At 46.4% G+C, this 24507-nt stretch overlaps 1 protein-coding gene across 3 annotated transcripts in view; it reads right to left on the reverse strand.

The window, feature by feature from the left end:
* CHD9 (chromodomain helicase DNA binding protein 9) overlaps positions 1 to 22052 on the reverse strand; it is a 218108-nt gene extending 196056 nt beyond the window's left edge. For 2 of the 3 annotated variants that reach the window (XM_072750228.1, XM_072750223.1), the window contains exon 1: positions 21971 to 22052. The gene's annotated coding sequence lies outside the window, so the exon portion shown is untranslated. Of the gene's footprint in view, positions 1 to 3996; positions 4417 to 21970 lie in introns of those variants that run through there. The other variant, XM_072750224.1, reaches the window with a different exon arrangement.
* Positions 22053 to 24507: the final 2455 nt, after the last annotated feature.

Genomic DNA, 24507 nt, shown 5'->3' on the forward strand with positions numbered 1-24507 from the left:
TTTTTTTTTAATTTTCATTTATCTACTTTTAAAGGATTTCATTTCAGAGAGAGACCAGAGTGAGAGAGAATGTTTGTGCATACACACACACACACACACACACACACACACACACAGACAAGCAGTGGGGGCGGGGAGCAGAAGGAGAGAGAAAAGCAGGCTCACTGCCAAGCAGGGAGCCTGACAGAAGCTAGATCTCAGGACCCCTGGATTGTGACCTGAGCCAAAGGCAGATGTTTAAGCTACTGAGCCACCCTAGGCACCCTGTGGGCAAAGTCTTTACCTGCTCTGTGCTTTGACTTCCACATCTGTAATATGGGAAGATATTACTTGCACTCCTGTCAGTCTCATGGGATCGTTATGAGATCAAATATGTAGAAGTTATATGAAAAGGGATTTAAAAAAGGCTCCATGAAATAGAAGGGAATTATTATTTTATGAGCTTCCATAATGTACTCAAAGACTTGCTAAGCATTAGGAGCGAGCATCTTCAGTTTTGTCACCAGTACTGATGGACCTCCACTTGGGTAACCATGCCCAGCCCCCTCTGCAAGTTCCCTTCAAGGGACCACGCCTCCTCCCACCCTCTCAGTCCCGGTAGATCCAGGACACTGCCTAAACAAATGAGAGCTTCTCACTCTCCTAGACCACAGTGATTACTTGCAGGGATGGTCATGTGACCCAATCAAGGTCAATGAGACTTCTGCTAGAACTTTTGGGAAGGAGATTCTCCATGGAGATCCTGGAAGAATGCTGCTGTCTTGTTACCACATTAACCCCAAACTAAAGTTGAAACAAATCTGGAGCCAAGAGGTAGAGTGAAACCAAGTCCTGATTTTGACAGTTGAATCCCAAATACCAAGCCATGTCCACCTGTGATGTTATGATTTATAGTAAGAAGTATATATTTGGTGCTTGACCACCATAGCTTCTGGTTTACAACTCCTAAAAACCTTTAGAATCTCCTGTAATGATGGGGGTGGTGGTGGTTAGTGTCTTCTGTTCTGTTAATGAGTGATTTTTGGAAAGCACCTAAGAAAGGAGGCTAGTTGCCAACAGAACCAATCTTGTGATTGGAACGTTAAAATTTTCAATTCCAATCCCCTGACCTGCAGGGAAGTTACAGGGCTGCAGGTTGAACGTTGAATCAATCAACAACGGACAATTTAATCAATTGTGCCTATGTAATGAAGCCTTCATAAAAACCCAAAAGAACTGGGTTTGGAAAGCTTCCATAGTGGTGAACATGTGGAAATCTGATGTGTTTGGAGAGAGCATGAAAGCTCTGTGCCCTTTCTAGTATCTTGCTCTATGGGGTCACTTCTATCTGGCTATTCCTGAGTTATAACCTTTTATAATAAACTTGTAATCTAGTAAGTGAATGATTTGTTTTCTCTGAGTTTTGAGAACTGCTGCAACAAATTAATCAAACCCAAGGAGGGGGTTGTGGGGACCTCCAATTTATAGCTGATCGGTCAGAAGCACAGGTGACTACCTGGACTTGTGAGTGGCCTCTGAAGTGTAGGGGTAGGGGGCAGTCTTATAAGATTGAGCCTTTAATCTGACGCATCTGACACTACCTCCATGTGAAATAATGTTAGAATTGAGTTGAATTGTAGGATGCTGGTGTCTTGGAGAATTCCTTGGTGGTGGGACTACCTCCCCCTCCCCCAACCATAAACACACACACCACACACAGGTTGGAAGTTGGATGCACATCCCTAGTACCACCTCCTGGACATTTTGATTTAAGGTAAGCCCCCATATTCCTTTTTTTTTTTCCAAAGGCACCTTGGGTTGGACTTTCTGTCCCTTGTTACCAAGACAGTCCTAATGGATACAGCATTATCTAATTTAATCTTGAATTTGAACCAGGTCTCCGGGTCTCTGGAACCTGCACTCTATCTATTCCATCAGGATTTGAGAAGGAATGAGTCTCACTGCTGCATCATATACTTCAGTAGCAACAGGGCTTCTGCTGGGAGAGGAGAGCCCCGATAATCCTGCAGCCAATGGCTGAACACCATAATTCCACTGGTGTTCTCTGCCCCATGTACTCCTTCCTTGAAAGAAAAGTACCAATAAGAGGAGGTGTTCGATTACTGATGCTTCAGTGTCCCCCTTTTAGAGTTCCACCCTTTCTTCTGAAGATACTACAGTCTGGGAAAATGCAAATACATCCCAGGCCTCCCAGGGCTTAGAACCTGAGCTGTGATGAGGATCAGTCATGACTGTTGTAGGAATAATGGCTTTGAGAGGTTTTGGTGCCTGGTGGGGATGGTAGATGTGGCACGCTGAAAGGGGGAAAAGGTGCAGAAAGGGACATCTCAGGAGTGGGTAAGTTTCAACTGTTGAAGGATCAAGTCAGCGATACACATCTGATAATGAGATGAAATAATAAAATACCTCCCAGACCCCTCCTATATTTGCTTCAGCATAACACGGGGATGGGGAAAGTGGATGATATAGAAGAATTAAGATTGGCCATGAGTCAATCATTCCTGAAGCTAGGTTATGGATGTAGGAGGGTTTATCTTGTCTACCTGCACATATGTTTGAAATTTCCACAGTAATTTTTAAAGTATAATGAATAGCCGACAAAACGTTTTGTGCTTTACTCTTTCTAGAACCCTTTACACATATCTCATTAGGCACCTCACCAACGATGCCCCCCCCCCCATTTTAAAGATGGTAAGACTGAGGCTGGAGAGGCTAAGTCATTTGTGCAGGTGGAATAGCAAGCTGGACCTGGGTTAGTCAGGGGCATGGGTCAACAGAGGCAGGCTGGGCGGCCCCTGCTTGATGGGGGTGGGTAGGCGGGGATGGGTGCCCAGTGAACCAGTGCTGTCCACTTCCATCTCTAGAGGTAGCCTGGGCTCTGTACCATGGGTGTGGTGCAGACCCCCATGGGGCCTCAGGGAGTCGTGGAGCACACAGGAGAAAGCTCCCTGCCACTGAATTCACGTGCTCCTTGGCAGTTAAGAAAGCACCGAGTCTAACACAGCAGGCTCTGGACCCTTTCATGGGCATCCTGAGGACTGTTGCCTGAGCATCTGGGGTTGATAAAAGGAGACCCACGTGGGCTTCCCTGCCCCCTTTCCCATAACTGTTTCCGCACTTCCCCTTGAAGCTCGGTGCGTGTGGCTGTTCTTTTCTTTTCTTTCCTCCAAACATATGGATTCCCAGCTCCGATTTCAAACTCAAATGCTCCTCTCCTATAAACTCCCCAAAGCTCTCAATTTCCTTTTTCCATTGCTCATTCTTTCCTAAAGTGTATGAAAAAAGCCTCTCTTAGCTCTGTTCCAATTTCCTTGTTTATAAAAGAAGGGCAAGGAGAACAGTGATTTCGGTGATCAAGGTTAAGCATGGCCTGATTCCTTCCTTGGGAGAACACACCTCAACAGCCTGAGAGATCAAAGCTTACCAGGTACAAGAACTAATCACAGGAAAACCCTGATTCCCCCCCCCAATAGTCAGCCTGCAGGAGGCCTGATACAGTGCCATCTGCTCCCTTTAGCTGGCTGAAATGTCCTTTTTGAAAGTCACTGATAGAATAGAGACAAGAAAAGTCACAAGCAGGCACAATTCCCAGAAGGTTACTGCTGAAGTGGGAGTGTGTTATCTGGGAAGGGAGGAACAGGTCCTGGCCTGCTCCTTAGCCCATGGCCTTGTATTTCCTCACAATAATGGCACCTTACCCCTTCTGGGCAGAAAAAGCCCAACCCTCAGCCCTGAAACCGTGCACATCAACATCAACCGGGCCCAGGAAGGTCAGCCAGTTCCATGCATCAGCAAGGGCCTAGGGGACACAAGGTCCTCACCCAGGCAGAGGTCACACACCATCAAGTGCCTTCGGCTGCCCATCAGGTAACATAAACAGCCTGTGGGATAAGGTGATAAAGGCAGCTGACCCTGCTCAGCCAGGAGGAGCAGTGGGTAGTGGCAGTGGGGACTGGAGACAGCAAGTCCTCCCTGGAAAGGGCTGCAGCTACTCACCTCTAGCTGGTTATTGCTGTTCAAGAAGGTGAGCCCTGGGTTGCCAGATCTTCCAGTTTCTCAAGGACGTGGAGATTGGGATTTGACATGAAGTCTCCCAGCTTGACAATGGATTTAAATGAAAAATTTTGTTAAGGCTGACAGTTTCAGCCAAATAGATGTTTAGCCGTCTGAATTCACCTCAACACTCCGCTTGCCACCCTGACCTAGGAAGCGGATCCTCTACATCTGCCGCAGGGCAGACAGCATTGGGAAGAGGCCAGAGGAGGTCAGATGAAGCCACATGGCCAAGAGCCTTGGCTGGCACACATAGGATGTAGGGCTGCTTGCTGTTCCCGGGGCTCACGAGACACTTTCAGACTTCTGTCATTTTATCACGCTGCATCTGTGGCCAGCTGGGTCCCTCCCAGCAACCCTCCCACCTGCTTCAGACATTCTCCTCCTCTCCAAGGCCAGGTCATGTGGCAGTCCAGACCTCTCTCTTTGGGCAAGGCATGCCACTACCTCCACCTCTGACCAAATCGGAGTCAACTTTTAAAACAACTTATAATTCACCTGCCTGTTGAAGAATTAAATAACCCCTTCCTTTCTCTCGTACTTGACAAAATCATGACCAGTGACTCTGGGGACTTCAGGAGCTCTTTTTCACCAAGAAACATACTGTGTTTGAAGGATAGCTTCTGGTCCTCATCTCCGGGGAGAGATAAGAGGGAAACTGAGGCACAGAGTTGAAAGCTATTTGCCTAAAGATACATTTATTTGGCAGGATTCCAAAGAGCTAGGGGAACCATGTACTCAGCTTTTTTTTTTTTTTTTTTAAGTTTAGATGTCTTCCTGAATTATAACATAAGAGAGATAAGTAGAATTGCTTTACAGTGGGGTGTAATCTATAATGCAAGGGAGAGAGGAAGAGAGAGGGAGAGAGAGATGAGGAAAGATGATAGGTCAAGGCATGCTAATCAAATCTCTTTCCCTGGCATTACCTTTACTTGGCCACTTAAATTCTTTTATTCCTGCAATTCCTTACACACAGGGAGTGAGGAAGAGGGGTGGGACAGGACAGCAAAGAGACATTTCAGAGCAAGGGAAAGTGCTCTGCACAAGTGACTGCCTGCAGCAGGGTGTGTGCATGCATCTCTCTGGGTGTGTACAGATTCACATACTTAGTTTGTATGCAAGCCATTTTGGTAGGAAGAAGTGTTTTTATGCGGCAGGGGAATACCCTCCTAGGAAAATCTGCATGACTCGGGTCTCTGTCTCCCATCTCCTTCAACACACTGTGGCTATTCATTTCATTAACATTCATCTACAGAGCACCTTTCTGGGGTTTGGCACTGAGATTACCACAATGAACAAGAGAGACCTGGTCCCAGTCCTCAGGGGGCCCACCGGTTAAGAGGGAGGCAGACAGGTGAAAGGGAGATTGTGCTTCAGTGGGCAAGCACTTGGACAGCTAAAGTGAACCTGGAGAGGGCATTTCTGAAGAGGCTAAGCTTGAATGACAGAGAGGACAAGTCAGGGAATGCATTCTGGAAGAAATGAGATCTAAGCTGGGATGTGAAGGTCCAGTTGGTGCTGGACCAGGGCAAGGGAAGGCGGGTGCTGCAGGCAAAGGAACCAGCATGGACAAAGATCCAGGGGCAGATTTTCCCCCAGCACCTGCTGGTGCAAATCTGCTGTTTGAGCTCAGGCATGGGCCTTCTTGGGGACGGTTTCATGGAAATTCTGAGACCAGTATAGGACTGATGTAGCAGTGGCTATAAACCAAGACTTGAGAACCTTAAAAGTCATTGTTGTCAGATTTAAACTGCTTTGCTAAAAGCACCCAAAATGCCCTCCTGTCCTCAAGGTACTCAGATGATAGGATGGAGAAGTGTTTGGGGGGAACCTCTAGAGTACAGCCCCTCCTCCTGATAAAGGACCTATATACACTAAAGGTAAGGCATAGAACCTGAGGCCAAACTGACTTTGGAATTCCACTTTACAGAGAATAAAAAATGTTCAACTTTTGTTCTCTCTCTCTCCCCCCCCCCCCCGACCTATTAGGCTAGGTAGAGTAATTGTTAGATTTTTTATATTATTTCTTAATTAGAGAGCAAGAAACTGAGGCTCACAGTGGAAAAGTATCCAAGGTTATTGGCTCATTCATTCACTCACTGACGCCACAAACATTAACAGGGCACCTGCTGTTGTCAGGCTTGTGCTAGGTGCTGTGGATATGGAAATGAATGACAGATACTCCCTATTCATAGAAGCCAAGGTTCAAATCCATTGCTCTGATTCCAATCCCAGTGCCCTATCCAATACACTGAACTGCAGGTTGGATATGTGGTCTCCGGGGCAGTGCACCCGTGGGTGAGTGTTTACAGCCCCACAGTCTTTCTCAGCATCAGCCCCACCTGCCTTCTCCCCATGCCTGCACTCCACCTGCAAACATACCATCAAAGAAAACACAGTATAGTTGCCATGCAAATGTATCTTCAAGGCAAGATGCAGCCCAGATTTTCTCTGGAAGTCCCTCCCATATAGAAACCATACCCACAAATGGTTGTCCTGGTTTTGGTTGTCTTGGAGTCACTGAAAATTTTCCCATTCCACCTCCACCCTCTGTACTAGCCTAAAGAGAGTGCTTTTAAACCCTCACTTTTTGCAAGTGTTCCCTCTAAACACCGTCTCCTGGAAGTTGGGATGGGATAAAGGTTCTTTCAAAGGAAAAGCAAGGGGGAATTGGGAGAGGGAATATAAAGCACAGGAAGAGGAGACACCAGACCTATTGCCTCCTGGACAGTTCTGCTGTGAGCCACATCTGGCCAAGGTCAGAAATGACTTGGCAAAACCCAACCAGACAGACATCTCTCAAAGATGCTTGGGAGAGGCTGGTGTATCTCCCCAGAGCCTGGGCAATGTTATTTCCTGGGGCAAAGCAAGTCACAAAGGATGAAAGCAGATGACTGAATGTCTGGGGCAGGGTGGGAGGCCTTGCCAGGAGGTGGGGGTGGAGCAGTGGAAAGGGAGGAGGGGCAGAGAGTTGGCTGGTTTTACACAGACAAATCTCTTCATTTTTCCAGACTGGAAAAAGCTGTTTGGGCTGTGCACATTTGCAGAGAGTCACGGTATTTACTACGCTTCCTGGCTCAACAGATTTCTTTTTGTCATTCAGTCAAACGCAGCTTGTATTTTTCATAGCCAGAGCTCAACAGCCCATGGGGGCTCTTCCCCCACGCTGTGTTCGAAAACACATCACCAGTGACTCAAAAAGCCCAACTCACATGGGCAGCAGGAGCCAGTGGGGGTAGCATGTTTTAGAGATAAAGACCCATATTTAGACAAACAGCATTTCTCCCTTGGAGGTGTTTAATGATATTCCTTATTTTCCCAGCACACGTTGTTTTCTGAGCAACCTTAAGAATGAAAGGCTATTCTAGAAACTGATTCCTATGCACTTTGCATGTGACTCTCAGTTATCCATCCCGATGGTAGTGGATGGTAGGGTGTTGTGGGAAAACTGGTTAATAAGAAAAAAAAAAAATCCCTTCTTGCCAAAATGTGCCTATCCAGAGTTCAATTCCAGAAGTGCTTCTGGCCAGATGTCAGATTAGAAAGTTGTCTATTGAACCACTGTATGCTAAAACATTAATTCAATCCAGTGAATGTTAATTAAGCACTTACTATGTGCAAGGTATAGTGCTGGGGGTGGAAGTATCTGAGCTGACAACAACTTAACATGCACTTTACATTTTTAATAGAAAACAGAGTGTGAGCCCAATGGTATGCACGCCAATGGTGGAATTTTAGGAATCAAAGATGGACTAGGTCAATAAGGGAAGTCTTTTTGGGGATAGGAGAGAGGAGATACCCCCTTCACACCATATTCCTAGGTTCCTGTATGTGTAATGTGTGCCAAACCACCACACTGTGAGTATAGGCATTAAATCTTGCTCAAACAATCTGGAGACATGCTGCCTGAGTTGGAGAGTAGGAATTTCATCTTTAGAGATGACATGACATATTCAGGCAATCTCTGACCCCCTCCAGCCAAGGGGAAGGTAAATAAACAGGCATCCCTGGTGATGCAGGTTAATATCACCTGATGCTTTGGAATATAGCCTCTAACCTCCTCTTTTTGGGTTGCCAACGCATAAAGTCATCTTGCATTAATTTAAAGACAGAAAGGACCTACACAGACTTCTCCTTGGACTTGCTTTTGATTCAGGAGCCCTGGGGAGCCAGAGGGGTGGAGGCTGATGGAGGGAAGTAAGGGAGGGTCTTTAGGGGACCAGGGAGTTGGGGGAGCTAGGAATTCTGTAGAGTCCAAGTTGATTATGCCAGATGTAGCTCAATTTTTTTTTCTTTTAAAAGACTATTATGGGTTTCCTTTCCAAAGTGGAACTGCAGGGATGGAAAAATGAGTTTCAGTTGCTATGGAAATAGGAGTTGGCTAGAGCCTGCAGGAGCAGCAGCTGGAGTAGAACAAGTGGCCAGGAACCTGGCCCTGTGACAGAGGGGCTTCCGGCTGGGGATAAGACAACAACAGACTTTAGCAGGGAGGAGGAGGAGGAGGAGGAGGAGGAGGAGGAGGAGGAGGAGGAGGAGGAAGAGAGAGGAGACAGAGACTCTGTCTCCAGACCCTGCAGCCTAGGAGTTCTGCAGACATGTGGAGTGACAGAGAATGGTGCATGCGTGTGTGTGTGTGTGTGTGTGTGTGTGTTGCTTGTGCATCCCCAAAGGCACAAAAACTAAAACAAAACAAAACCAAGAAGCAAAATAAATCACTGCCTGAGAAAGAACAGAGTTTTACCGGAGACTCTGAGGTCAAGAAAGCCCTAAGACAGTTGAATGACAGAGGAGAAGAGGCTTGCTATTTCAAAGACTTCCAGGGGGTAAGGAAATGCTTGAGCAGGGCCTAGCCCTCACACTCTGTGCTCCTTCACCTTTTGTCCTCACAAAACTCCTCAAACTGAAACTGATGTGGGCCAGAAACACAGCTAACAAAATCCCCGCAGGGTTGGTAAGACTGTGGGGGTGGGCAAGCTGGTTGTTCTATTTTATCTGCATTTCTGGGTGACTGTTTCAGTTCCAGGCAGAAAGCCTGCATGACTTAGGGGCTTGGAGGTCTTCTGGAATGAGGCTTCGAAGGTGTTTGAATATTCTCAGCAACACATGTTGGGGAGATGCTTTGATTAGGCTTATGGTGACTTTGGGCCTTTGCTGGATCCCTCAGCAGGACCCACCTGGAGGAATATAATGCTATTCCCAATCCTATCCCAGGAAGAGGAACCGTCCAGCCCATTTCCTCCCATCATGGTGGGGGTGAGTGGACAGGGGGATCTCACACTGATGAAAGGACTCAAAGTTACACTTTGACACTATATAATTCTACTACTGTCTATATATGTCACCCCTGAGAAACATGAAGAGGATTATATAGTTTAAGTTGAGCACCATTCTAGCATCTTGTTTTGTATTTCTTCATTTTTCAATATAACAAGATCCTCAAAAAGTAGAAGCAAGCATCAAAGAATAAAATGCTCGGGAATAAATTTAACCAAGGAAGTGAAAGACTTGTACATAGAAAACTGCAAAATGTTGCTGAGAGATATTAAAGAAGATACAAATAAATGGAAAGACATCCCATGTTCATAGATATGGAAGCTTAACACTAGGATGTTAATACTACTCAAAGTGATCTATAGATTCTATGTAATTTCTAAAAAAAAATGCCAGTTTTTTTTTAGAAATAGAAAAATCCATACTAAAATATATGGAATCTTGAGAAACCCCAAATAGCCAAAATGATTTGGAGAAAGAAAAACAAAGCAGGAGCACTCATACTTTTTGATTTTATGACAAAGGTATAGTAATGAAAACAGTGTGCTACTGGTATACAAACAGACATTTAGACCAACAGAATAGAATACAGAGCCTAGAAATCAACCCTCACAATATGGTTGAATGATCTTCAACAGGGGATCAAAAATATTCAATGAGGAAAGAACAGTCTTTTCAACAAATGGTGTTGGGAGAACTAGATATCTACATACAAAGGAATGAAACTGGATACTTACTTTATAAACACATACAAAAATTACTTAAAATGGATCAAAGACCTAAACATAAAATCTGAAACTATAAACTCCTATGAGAAAACATAGATGAAACCCCTCATGACATTGGATTTGACAACAATTTCTTGGAGTAACACCAAAAGCACAGACAACAAAAGAAAAAATAGACAAATTAAACTTCATCAAAATTAAAAACTTTTCTGTATCAAAGGACACCATCAACAGAGTGAAAAGACAGGATGGGAGAAAATACTTGCAAATCGTATATCTGATAAGGGATGAATATCCAGAATATATAAAGAATGTCTGTAACTCAACAGCAAACAAGCAAAAGCAAAAACACAAAATTCAACCTGATTCAAAAATGAGCGAAGGACTTAATAGACCTTTCTCCAAAGAAGATATGTAAATAGCCAAAAAGTACAAGAATAGATGCTCAACACCACTAGTCATCAGGAAAATGCAAATTAAAACCACAGTGAGATCCTATTGGAATGGCTGTTATAAAAAAAAAAAAACCCAGAAAATAACAAATGTTGACAAGGACATGGAGAAATAGAAACCTTTGTGCATTGCTGGTGGGAATGTAAAATGGTACAGACACTATGGAAATGGTATGGCAATTCTCCCCAAAATAAAATAATAGCATTACCCTATGATCCAGCAATTTCACTTTGGATACACACCCAAAAGAACTGAGAGCAGGGATATTTGTACATTCATGTTCATGGCAGTATTATTCATAATGGTCAAAATTTGGAAGCAACCCAAGTGTCCATGGACAGATGAGTGGATAAAACCAAACGCCATGTATGCATACAATAAAATACTATTCTGTTTTAAAAAGGACATTATGACACCTGCTACATCATACAAAGTGAAACAAGCCTATCACAAGAGGACAAATGTTGCACAATATCATGTGTTCAGGGAACTTAGAGTAGTCAAAATTGTAGAGACAGAAAGTAGAAAGATGGTTGTCCGAGGCTGGAGGAAGGAGGCAACAGGGAGGAGATTAAAATTAATCAAACAGTGGGACGCCTGGGTGGCTCAGTGGTTAAGCATCTGCCTTCAGCTCAGGGTGTGGTCCTGGGGTCTCGGGATCGAGTTGCACATCGGGCTCCCTGCATGGAGCCTGCTTCTTCCTCTGCCTATGTCTCTGCCTCTCTCTGTCTCTATGTCTCTCATGAATATAAATAAAATATTTTTAAAAAATTAATCAAACAGTGAAACCCATATTTCATGAGTTTAGGAAGATGAAAAAGTTCTAGAAATGAGTGGTGGTGAATATTGGTTTTACAGCCATGTAAACATATTTAATGTCACTGGACTGTACATTTTAAAATGGTTAAAATGGTCTTTTTTTTTTTTTTTTTAACGCCAAAAGGGTTTTATTTAAGAGCCCGTATTGCTGAAGCTCAGGAATTTGGAAGGTCACTCTCGGCCAGCCAGCAGGTGGCCCGGTGTTGATGTGTAAGGCGGGAGAATCCATCTTTCCCGCATGGGGTTCCAGTTCCAAGGTTTGGAGGGTGCCCAGCTGCTAGCGGCTGGTCCCCCTGAGTCACCACTCTGTTATGTCATGTATATTTTCCCATAATTAACATATATATTAACCCCCCTTCCCTGCTATGATATGAAGAGCATGTTTATATACACATCTACATATGTGACCCAGGGTCAGACTCTCGACCTCTGAGTTCAGCCCTCACCAGCTGTCTGTCCAGTTAAACACAGTCAGCACCCAGGATATGTCCTTTCCCCTACTCCCGTTGTCTTGTCAAAACTTACCACAGGCAAACAAGACCACCAGCTGGTGTGGGGAGCCCCTTGTGTGCAGGTGGGATGGCAAGATTGAATAGAGATGAGGACTGTTCAGGAAGGACAGTCCCCTTGCTCCGGTGCAGGGTCTAAAGTGATAAAGGCTGTAAGGCAAGAGTGGGCACAGCAGGCACTCTGGCAGTTGGCAGGAAGAGAGGGGACTTCTTGTTTGGCTGTCAGGTGGTATCACAGAGGAAGTGGTGTTTCAGGGGACTTTGAAGGAATGAGGATATGTGTCTGTGTGAACTGGCAGAGGACACTTTAGATGGGTTGTCTGTTTGGCTGGAGTGTGGGGTGACTGAGAGACAGGGACTGGGAGAGAATGTGGGTTGGCCAGGAAGAGGAGGTGACCGGGGGAGAAGGTACAGGAACATGTGCCGCACAAGCCTGTCACATTGGAAGGTAAGTATTGGAAAGGCCTAGCTGGCCTTGGTTTGTAACCTCTTGGAGGAGATCCAGAAGGAATTTGAATGCCAAACTAACAATAATGACAATGTCTGTGTACAGAGGACTTCCTCTGTACATCTCACTCAATAACCCTAAGTGGTAGGTAACAACATTAGCTCCAGTTTCAGCAGAGAAAACGGAGGTCCCAGTGGTGCAGCGCCTTGCCAAGACCACACACAAGGCCAGTAAGTAGTGGAGCTCGGGCTGTGAACCCAGACCTACGTGGGTCTCAAACTCTAATACGCAGAAAGAATGCCACAGGAGCTAGTTTAAAAACATAAATTCCATTCTCAGTGGCCAAAGACAGAAGAATCTGAGCAACAAGACTAGGAAGTATTGGATTACAAAGTATAATTATTATGAAGAGTATAAAATAAAACCCAGGCACCCAGGTGGCTCAGCTGGTTAAGCATCTGCCTTTGGCTCAGATCATGATCTCAGGGTCCTGGGATCAAGCCTTGTGTTGGGCTCTCTGCTCAGTGGGGAGCCCGGTTTTCCTTCTCCCTCTGCTGCTTGCCTTGCTTGTTCTCTCTCTCTCTCTCTCAAATAAAATAATAAAATTTTAAAAAATAAAAATAAAATAAAAAATAAAATAAAACCCCTGAGTCCACACTTTTATAAATAAAATGAGAAATGAATAAATGGGAGGGAAGAGCCAAATCACCTGTGCAGAAGAATTCCAAATAAATGATGTAGATACACTGCTCTGAAGAAGGGAGAAGAGAACCCCCCAGTCCCTCAAGGATGAGCTGCACGTTATGACTGCCTTCCAAGAGAACAGTATGGAACCGTATGGAGAGGGGGGAAAGAGAGAAACTTGACAGTGGAGACACCTGACAAATGCCACCTTAGTCAGGTGATTGAGCTCAGGATCAACAGTGGTAGGTGGTACTGACGTGAGGGGTGCTTGCCTGGACATGACAAAAATGGCATTTTACCACTGTGGGGCCTTCCTCTCCAAAACCCATACCCCCATTCTAATCCTGAGAAAAATATCAGATAGATTTCATGAGAGGGATATTCTACTATATACCTGACCAGTACCCCTCAAACCTGTGAAAGTCATCAAAAACAAGGAAAATCTGAGACAATGTTGTAGCCAGTAGGAACCTAAGATGATGTGACAAAGAAATGAGATACCAGATACTAGCGGATGTCTTAGAATTGAGAAAGGACATTAGGTAAACACTAAGAATAATCTCAATAAACTATGGAGTTACTAAGTTACTTTAGTTACTAAGAATGTATTAATATTGGTTCATTGATTGTAACAAATGTACCACAGTACATTTGTTAATCTTAACAATAGGGGGAGCTGGAGGTCCCTGGGTGGTTCAGTGGGTTAAACGTCTGCCTTTAACTCAGATCCTGATCTCAGGTCCTGGATGGAGCCCCACCTCAGTCAGGCTCCCTGCTCAGCAGGGGAGCCTGCTTCTCCCTCTCCCTCTGCCCCTTCCCTGTATGATTTCTCTCTCTCATAAATAAATAAATAAATAAATAAATAAATAAATAAATAAATAAATAAATAAAATCTTTTAAAAAATAATAGGGGAAGCTGGGTGTGGGGTATATGGGAACTCTCTATATACTATCATTGATTTCTCTGTAAATCTCTACTGGCCTAAAAAAAAAAAAAAAAAAAAAAAAGGTCTATTAAAAAGAAATCCCCAAGTTAACCCTCAGAAGCCCTGACCCTCTGCTATGCCTCTGCACAAGTGTATCTGAGTGGTAAATGAAGCAGGCCCACTCCCTGCCTATTAATGGACTGAAGACAAGCCTCAGATATCAGTGATGTCTTCAGGGGTGGGGAAATAGTTCACACCAAGGATATGGTAAGCCTCTCTTCCATTGGACTCCCTGAGGCTAGGGAATAGCACCTCTCTCATCAGACTGGCAGCCTTCCTAGTATGAGAACTGGGTCTCCCCTCTCAGACTGAGCAGCCTGGAAGCCCCTGAGGGCAGGGCCCACTTTCCCTCTGGAAGATGTCAAGAAGGCCTCCCATAGTGTCCCCAGGTGCCACAGATTCTCCATATGTATTTTGAGAAAAACGTACATTTTTAAAAGCTGGCAAAAAGTTGGTTTGCTTCAAAATAATAGTCTCTCAACACTCAGAGAAGTATAATCAATGCTCATAACAGCAAACTCAATGATCTTTTGATCATTGACTGCCCTATGCTTCCTTTCCAGGACCCTTCTCACCCCAGACCCCAGGCACGGACGAGTGATAACAGTAGTAACTGGGATCCTGTCAATTCTGTAATGGAGCTCAGCATCCCAGAAAACCGCTTTTTCTCAGTTGCAAGAAGTTATTACTGGAAGGTACACAGCAAGTCACCCCCAAATCTAGGGAGAGTATATCAGCAGAATCCACACATACAATAACTGTAATTACTGATCTGCAGAAGTTCTTAAGACAGGACAGGATGTGCCTCTGGACAAAGCAGGAAGAGCAGGGCCTGGAAATCAAATCAAGACCTGACAATAAGAAGGAGTAAAAAAAAAAAAAAAAGGTCAATTGTATTAACATAAGATGCAGGAATATTAGCTAGACAGAGATGGTGAAGTGTGAGGAGCTCAGCAAAAATTGTACGAAAGAGAAGTCTCTGAGAGTCTTATTTCCCATTGTCCAGAGCAGTGGGATTTCTGGAAACTCTTGAGCATTACAGACAGCTCAGAGGCTGGCCAGGGATGCCCTCTTGATGAGGATCTTATCCTGGAATACCCTCTTGATAAGGATCTTAAGGTTGGTCCAGGGAGGCAAAGTTTTGGTCACTGATTTGAGTCGTGTCTACCATGAGAACAGGGATGGGGACCTAGGTCAGCAGAACTGCCACTGTGGACTCTTGTATCCCTCAGAGGATACAAGGATCTTAGGCTGTCCTGGCTATTAAAATCATTCACCTTGCACACCTTGTCTGGTCCCATGAATACCAAACTTCTACCTGGAACATGGCTTCCCATGTGGGCTTCCCAGGCTGACATCAAGTTTTCAGGCTGCCTCGAAGTGCTTGTCCCATTGTGATTTAATATATTTGTGGTCTGGCTTCCTTACCAGGCTCCTGTAAATTTGGCTAGTCTGTCCTTTCAGCCTGATTAGCTCCATATGCACCAGGGAAGCTCCATCTCTAGCCTGCAAAGAATGAGCATGACCAGCATCCAGTCCCTTGTGATGCTAGCTTGGGGCTGAGGGGACTCTCTCTCAGTGACAGTCTCCCTCTGGGCATCACTGGTTAGCTGCTCTCTGCCTCCTCAATCACCCCAACTACAGGCATCCACTTTGAGCCCAGAATTGGCTATAAATGCTTCTGTGTGATACAAAAGAATAAGGAAGAAAGAGGCCCTGTGCTTGGGTGAAGATGCCAAGAACACAGGATAGCATATAAGCAGAAGGAACTGGCAATGTTTAATCTAGAACTGGGAAGATCCGGGAGGGCCAGCAGGTTCCCTGTCATCAAATATCTGAAGGGACTGTAGGAACAGAAAGGGGACAGATTTGTTCTCTGAGGCTCCAGAAGAAAGTATGACAACCAAAGGGCAGCAGATTTAGGGAGACAGATTTCAGCTGGATGAGAAAGAGGAACCTCTTACAGTAGGCTTCCTCTACCATCAGTAAGTTAAATAATAGCTTCATTTTTTTTCTTTTGTCAAACTTGTGAGAAGCAGTGTCATCCTGAAATTAAGAACACAAACTGTAGGGCGCCTGGGTGGCTTAGTCGGTGAAGCATCTGCCTTCAGCTCAGGTCATGATCTCAGGGTCCTGGGATCCAGTCCAGCTCCTCGCTGCTCAGTAGGGAGTCTGCTTCTCCCTCTTTCTCTGCCATTCCCCCTGCTCCTGCTCTCTCTCTCCCTCAAATAAATAAGTAAAATCTTTAAAGAAAAAGAAAAAGAACATAAACTGTGGAGCAGGACAACCTGGATTTACCTTCCAGTTGTCATTTACTGGCTATACAACTTTGGGCAAGTTTCTTCACTCCCCTATGCCTGTTTTCTCAGCTAATAATAGTACCTATGCTTAACTCTTGCAACTGTGGTTAGGAGTAATTAAATTATGCATATAGGGGCTTAGAATAACATCCAGCACATAGTAAGTGCTCAATAAGTGCCACTATCATTTTTATCATATTCTCATTCTACCTATGCTATTTTTCATATTTTTCTTTAAGTAGATACATTATGTAAATGTATTTTACTTTATTTTTTTTCTTTATTTTTTTTCTTTTTTTTCGCTTCTCCTCCCGGCCCCGCCCCCCCCCCCCCAGCCCGCGGGTTGCTGACCCCCTTTTTACTTTATTTTTTTAAAGATTTATTTATTTATTCATGAGAGACACACAGAGAGAGGCAGAGACACAGGCAGAGGGAGAAGCAGGCTCCCTCCAGGGAGCCCGATGTGAGACTTGATCCCAGGACCCTGAGATCACACCCTGAGTGAAAGGCAGACATTCAACCGCTGAGCCACCCAGGCGTCCCACAGATTTTATTTATTTATTTGAGAGAGAGAGAGAGACAGAGAGCGCAAGCTTGAGCATGAGTGGGGGGAGGGGCAGAGGGCGAGGGAGAAGCAGACACCCTGCAGAGCAGGGAGCCCCAAGGATGTGGGGCTTAATCCTAGGACTCCGGGATCATGACCTGAGCAGGAGGCAGATGCCTCACTGACTGAGCCACCCAGGCACTCCTTAAATGTATTTTAAAGAAAACTTCATATTGCTACTGTAAATGCGGAGCCAGAAACACTTGCCATGTATAGGTGGAAACTGCAGAAATACACAAAACAACATTCTAAATTTAAGCTGACCATGCTTGCCTGTTCAATGTCCTGAATTTGACGGCTGCTGTCTTTTCCATGAAAAACCGAGACGGGCCAGTCTAGTCCTTCACTAAGACTTCTTCTGTTGACTGTAGTCAGAAGAGAGGCTGGCAAGTTCAACAAAGTACAAGGCCGGTGTGGCCGGCAGCTCCTGGACTGGGGAGCCCCAGCAGCAGGGCAGGATCAGAGAGGCAGTTTACAAAGGGAATACCTATCCTAGTCTGAGACTTCAGGTTCTTTAGCTCCATGACTCCATTCCACACTAAATCATCTCACTAGGTCCCCAGTGATAGGCAAAACACACTTAAAAAAAACCCAAAGCAGAAACACTTTGTAGCCCACCCATGTTGGTGACCACTCCCTGGAGGCCAGCTGTGGACAGTTGGACCTGCCACCTCTTCTTCCCGCCTGAATGTATTTTCTGGCTGTGAAACCTATACCCCCAGATAGAGTGCGCGGAAGTGGGGAGGCTTGAGGAGGGAGGGAAACACCCCAGCTTCCTTGCCTCTTTATGAGACACACAATCTCTCCAAGTATTCCCCAGTGAGACTGAGCCGTTGCTCGGGGTGCTAACTCACTTATCAACACATCCTTCTTTGGTTTTCCTTCCCTTCCCCAGGTCCACCTCACTCTCACTGCACTTTCTGGGATCACTTCCCCAATAATGTCCTGGCACTCACATTGTCTCATGATCTGTTTTTGGGGAAACCCCAACTATGACATAGTTCAAACTTCTAGCAACGGAATGAGGTGCCCAGTGAGTAAGTTCCATGTTATTGATGGGAACTCAAGAAATAGCAGAGAATAGTTGATGGGGATTCATTGGTCAGGTAAAGATTTAACTAGATGGACATTTAGTATTCTTATGTCACTGAGGTCCCATGATTCTAGATAAAGGGTCGGCAAACTATAGCCCACTGACCCACTGCCTGAGCGAAGAATGGCTGATACATTTACAAAAACTTGTTCTTAAAGCAGTTTTTTTTGAAGATTTTATTTATTTATTCATGAGAGACACAGAGAGACAGAGGCAGGGACATAGGCAGAGGGAGAAGCAGGCTCCCTGTAGGGAGCCCGATGTGGGACTCGATCCCGGTACTCCGGGTTCACACCCTGAGCCAAAGGCAGATGCTCAATCGTGGAGCCACCCAGGCATCCCTACAAAAACATTTTAAATTAAATTAAATTAAATTAAATTAAATTAAATTAAATTATTATTTTTAAAGATTTTATTTATTTTTTTGACAGAAGAGAGAGAGAGAGAGAGAGAGCACACAAGCAGGCAGAAAGGCAGTCAGATGGCAAGGGAGAAGCAGGCTCCCTGCTGAGCAAAGAACCCGACATGGGGCTCTATCCCAGGACCCAGGATCATGACCTGAGCCGAAGGCTGACTCCTAATGGACTGAGCCACTCAGGCACCCCACATTTATAAATAGTTTTTAAAAATCAAAAGAAGATTTTGTGACCCATTAAAATCATATGAAATCCAAATTTCAGTGTCCGTAAATAAAGTTTTATTGGAACACAACTCATTTCCATACCTTCTAAAGCTGCTTTTACTCTACAACCACAGAGGTGAGTAGATGCCAACTGAAACTGTATGGTCCACAAAGCTCAAAATATTTCCTATCTGGCCCTTTACAGAAAAAAGTTTGCTGACCCCTACTTAAGATCATCGTCCTGCAGGGACAAGAGACAGATTGAGACCTTGCTGTCCCATGGATGGGGAGACCCAGTGCCAGACCTAGTATTTCAGGGGTAGTTTTTTTTTTTTTTTAAGATTTTATTTATTTATTCATGAGAGACACAGAGAGGCAGAGACACAGGCAGAGGGAGAAGCAGGCTCCATGCACGTAACCCAATGCGGGACTTGATCCCAGGACCCCGGGATCACGATCTGAGCCAAAGGCAGATGCTCAACCACTGAGCCACCCAGATGTCCCTCAGGGATAGTTTGGATCAGACCTTCACATTTCCTTTTTCTACATCTTTGGGACCACCCTCACTACTCCCCCTGCCCCTACAAGCAACTGGGAGTCTTTCACTGAGGCATTAAATGGTTTTATACCAGGAATATTTTTATTTTTAATACGCATGAGGACTTTTCTTCTCCACATTCTGCACACTGTCCCAAGTTGTTTCATCCATGCTTAATGGCTTCTGTAGCCACGGAGTTACTGATTCCTCCCCAGACCAAACCAAATCTCTAGCCCAGGATTAGTGACCTAAGATCTCTGATCAATACTCAAACGTCTGTTCAGCATCAGATTAAGAGGGAGGTACTAGAGGTCGGTACTGCTTACCAGTGGCGTACTTTTGGACAATATGTTTAACTACATAAGGCATCAATTTCATCTTCCGCAGGAGGTGGAAACCATCCTCTCCAAGCCTGCCAGGATTACTGTGCTAATCGGATGAAATGAGAGCTGCCCACAAAACACACTGCCACCTGGCCCCAGCCTCTGTTATTATTGTTATTATTGCACTCCTGCTCTCTTTGCCCACCACGTTCCCTGCACACTGGCTCTCCTTGAGTTTCCTGACCTTGCCAAGCTCTTGGCGACCTCCTGGCCTTTGCATATATTACTTTCTCTGCTTGAAACACTCTTTCCTTATCCCACTGGGTGCCTGTTCTGCTTCTAACCTTTCTGACACCCAATCTAAGGCAGGCCCCTTCTGTATGCCTCTCCACCTTGATTCTTTCATTGTACAGGTGGTAATGTCTAATTAAAGTTGATTCTCATTATTTGCAGCAGCTATATTCCAAGAAGTTGCCGTGAATATGGAATTAGCAAATACCAAACCATTGCACCTAGGGAAAAAAACCTAAAGTTAGGTTTCTGGGAGACTTTCGTCACATTTTCATCAACAGATCAATACCTAACCTTGTTTTATGTGTGTTTCTGTTTAAAGACACCTAATTTAATATATATTGTTGATTCATTCTTATTGAACTCACAGCCAAAACCATTACAATTCATGCCTGAACAAAGCTTATCTTATACATATTTTCTCTGTAAGGCACATCACAACCTTCTTATGCTTAGGAGCACTAGTCAGCACTTGAGCACGATGCTTCAGGGCGATTTTCAACAGAGAAGTTGAAAATCATCATCAAAAAAAAAGCACAAAAAATGCAGAAAACATGGCACGAAATAGATCACAAAAAGGACACCCATTTACAATATGAGAGCTAACACCAGAAAGCAGAGTGTTGCCTTGTGTTGACCTCAGCTGGGAATGTGCATGTTTGTCAGCTCCAATTTTTGGGCACTCTGCCCATGTCCATGCATGACCACGAAAGCGCTGTCTATATTGATTTTAGGGTCACAAATAAATTGTACAGAGTAGAACTCATGACTACAGAATCTGCAAAAAATGAGGATCCGCTGTATTTGTTCTCATTTCTCTCATTCACCAGAGTGTGAATTCACCAAGAGCTGGCTAACCTCTGTCTTACTCACCATTTTATGTCTACATCTGGGAAACTGCGTGGCACACAGTAGGCTCTTAATAATGAATATGCCATGAACGAACAAATGAGTCAATTCAGTGAAAGTGCCTTGTTGGCAGTAATGATAGCCATTGTTTATGGAAAATGCGCCATGACCTGCCTTGTGCTAAGTGTTCTCTCTCCATTCTCAACATGAGGGAAACAGCAGATTGCTTTTGCACATGGGTCCTAGAGTCAGATTGCCTGGGATCTGCCTCTTCTTAATCATATAGCCCTGAGCAAGCCCCTTGGCCTTTCTGAGGCCCAGTTTTTCAAACATCATATGGGGTCATTATGGTACTATCCTGTGGGCCATAATGAGGAGTCAAATGTGACAATGCACAGAAAGCATTGAGCACAGCACCTGGTGCAGGTGTACCTGCAGGAAACATGACCTTAATTGTTAATAATTCCCACAATAACTCTAGGAGGTTTATACCATCGTGCCCATTTTGCAGATGGGGAAACTGAGACCAGAAGTGATACCGTGAGCTCTTGAGGGGGCTCTGGGGACTCCAAGCCCATGCTGGTAACGACTCTGCTGTTTCATGAGAATACACGGGATCATTTTTACTAGTTATAGGGGAGCTTACTCTGCCTCCTCAGCTGCATTTACCAAAGTGAGGAGGGCAGCTCAGGAGTCTTCTCTCACATTCCACATCAGCCTCTTCCCATCCCCTGCCCGCTGCTGAGTTTAACCCTTTCAGAACCAGCCCTATTGGAGGGGAGGTGTTGGTTGTTATCTTGGGTTTGACAGCTCAAAGGCGGAGATACTTCCTGCTTCAAAAGCAGGAGGGAGGAGGAGGAGGGGGAGGTGGGGGGGGGGGGGAGAAGAATCCGCATTCGGCGGCGCTGTGACACACGTCCTCGGGGTTTTCTCCAACCTTACATCAAGGGACCTCAAACTTAGCTGCCAGTTGCAATCTCCTGGGAAGCCTGTAAAGGTCCAGATGCTCAGGCTGCAACCCAGACCGCTTACACTCGTCTCCGGGGTGGGGAGGGTGGCGGTGGAACGGGGCACCAGCGTCCTTTCATGCTCCCCAAGAGATCCCAACGTGCAGCCAAGTTTGAGGACGGTGCTCTGGATCGGATCCGCGCTCAGCTGCAAAGCCGCCGTGGCTCCGGGCACCGGGAACTCTCTCCTTTGAGGACTCGCCGAGCGGGGCCTCGGGCGGGCTTTGCAGAGGCTCGGGCTGGGGCGACCCGCGGGCCGGCGAGCTGCGCTCCCGCCGGGTCCCTTCAGGCGAGGCACGTGCGGCCGCTCCGACGTGTCGGGTCCTCCCCGCCGCGCTGCCCGCCCCGGCCGCGGGGGCCCGGGGGAAACGCCCGAGGCTCGGGGGTCCTACCTTGGCCGCCGGCGCTGCGCTCCAGTCCCCGGAATCCTGGGGCTCGGGCCCGCCCGCCGCCGGCCCCGCCGCGGGCCCCCCCTCCGCGCCCGAGAGGCGCCGCTGGAGCGCAGGCGCCACCCAGCGGCGCGCGGAGGCGGTGCGGGGCCGCGGGCGGGGGCGGGGCGGGGCGGGGCGGGAGCGCGGGCGGGGGCGGGGGCGGGGCGGGAGCGCGGCCCACCTGCCCACGTGGGCGGCTGCCCCCGCGTCGCGCGCCCCGGCCCGGCCCCGCCGCCCCGCCCCGCCCCCTCCCCCCCCCCCCCCCCCGGGGGCGCCGGGACCCCGACCGGGTGAACTTCCTCTCCCGGCCGCGAGGGCCCGCCAGGCCCGGGCTCCGCGCCGGGAGCCGTCCTGGGATGTCCCCGGCTGCGCTCGGGATCCTCCTTTGCGGCCCCAGCTTCCAGTACAGCCCAGGTTGGCACAGCCTCCTTTTGAAATAATGTGGGAGCCCCGGACAGGCGGGGGACCGGCCCTTCCCCTCCCACCAACCCTCTCCTCTTCTCCCTACCCCAGCCCCCACCCCCTTGCCCTCCTGCCTGGTGCCCTCCAGGCTCTTGGGCTGAAGTTGATTAGACTCCCGGGCTGGGGCAGAGCCTGTGCAGAGTTGGGAGACACAGGTCCCTTAGGACTTGGCAAACCGGGTCATCTTTCTCGGCCGGCTGCAATGGCTTTTTTTTGGGGGGGGGTGGGTTGGGGCTTTCTTGGTACCTCTCCTGACTCCCTGACACTCAATGCCCGTAGCCACCCCTTAGTCACTGGGGGCTGGGAAGGGAGAGTAGGTCTGCCCTAGGCTGGGGACCTGTTAGCTGATAATTAAGCAATGTCCAGAGGAGTCCCACTATCAGGCTTTTTGAGAGCAGTGGGGACCCTAAGCCACCTCCCTTTCCTGAGGCTTCTGGTATTTATTATTATTATTATTAATTTTAAAGATTTTCTCTATTCATGAGAGACACAGAGAGAGAGGCAGACTCATAGTTAAAGGGAGAAGCAGACTCCCCACAGGGAGCCGGATGTGGACCTCTATCCCAAGATCCTGGGATCATGTCCTGAGCTGAAGGCAGATGCTGAGCCACCCAGGTGTCCTTGGTATTTATTATTTTTTTATGAAGACATGGCAAAACAGGGTTACAAAGATGGTGGACTATTTAAAGGGTTTACATTTCATTTCTTTCTTCCCTTTGCAAATGTTAACTGAGCACCTACTATGCCCCAGACACTTTCCTAAAAACAAGGGATATGACAAAGGGCAAAACACCCCCCAAAATCTCTGCCCTCACTGAATTCAGATTTAATGTAACAAATTAACACTTTTAGCATCCACAAAAATGCAGTGCGATGGAATTGAGCTCCTCACAGGATCAGTACAGGATTTACAATGCAAAAAAATGAATGTGTAGGGCACCAAAGGCAGAGTGGCCTGGTGATGGACACAGGTTTTGCAAGGTGGTATGTGAAATGCCTTCTTATCCTGGCCATTTATCTGTGTGATGACATCTGGGGATAATATCACCAGTGGAAAGATGAGAGACACTTTGTGAAAGTGAGATCTATGCCAACCCCCAACCTGTGTGAGTGCCTGCCTCATATTTGGCCTCTATGTACTGGTAGGCTCTGGCCCCAGTGACCATCGAAGGCAGAGGAAGAGGAGGGGGACGTATCACCCGTGGGCACTGCCTGGAAGGGCAAGGGGCAGTGTATGTGTGTATGTGTGTGTGTGTGTGTGTGTGTGTGTGACTGATATGGCCTGGTCCCCAGCTTATACACGGCCGGCTGGTGTTCTCTGGTGAAGGTGAATCGGTCAGAGAAGTGCTGACAAGGACATTTCCCATTCTCTCACTTTAAAGTGTCTCTGAGTCATTTCCAGATCATTCTTGCCCCAGTCCTTGCAAGAGCTCCCTCCCCCTCACCCCACTGTGCCCCAGAGCATGCCTGGGCAAAGTCCTAGAATTCTGACGTCAGGCATCACCTGATGGGGTTAAAGGTTTTCCTAAGGACTTTCCCTCTGAGTTCTCCTGCCTTTTCACTCATTCCACTCGTCACTGTGTTTCAGAAACTGCAATTATCAACAGGTCCATTTTCTTGGTGGGTTCTTCATGGTGCGGGGGGCGGGGGGTGTCTCTGTGAGGGACAGCATAGTGTTTGGATAGGTAGAAGTCATGTGTATAATAATCACAAGTATTATTGTTGGCAATGGCTTAGGTGCTAAGAATTTCCGATCAACTATTGATTTGAAACTTCACAATAATCCTGTGAAGTAGGCACTACTACGTTTCCCATTTTATAGATGAAGAAACTGAGACTCATGATGTAATTTGCCCTTGGGGGAAGAGTAAGCCAATGGTGTGGTCAGGACTTCAGTTTGGATTGCCCAGCTGCAGAATATGTGCCTTTGAGCACCTCACCACCATTTGTGGAGCACCTACTATGTACCAGACACTATGTTTTAGATATGGGGCAGGATAGACAACACATTCTTGTTTTTATCCCTCTTGTTCTTT

This window comes from Vulpes vulpes, chromosome 2 (assembly GCF_048418805.1).
Source record: "Vulpes vulpes isolate BD-2025 chromosome 2, VulVul3, whole genome shotgun sequence".
Lineage (NCBI taxonomy): Eukaryota > Metazoa > Chordata > Mammalia > Carnivora > Canidae > Vulpes > Vulpes vulpes.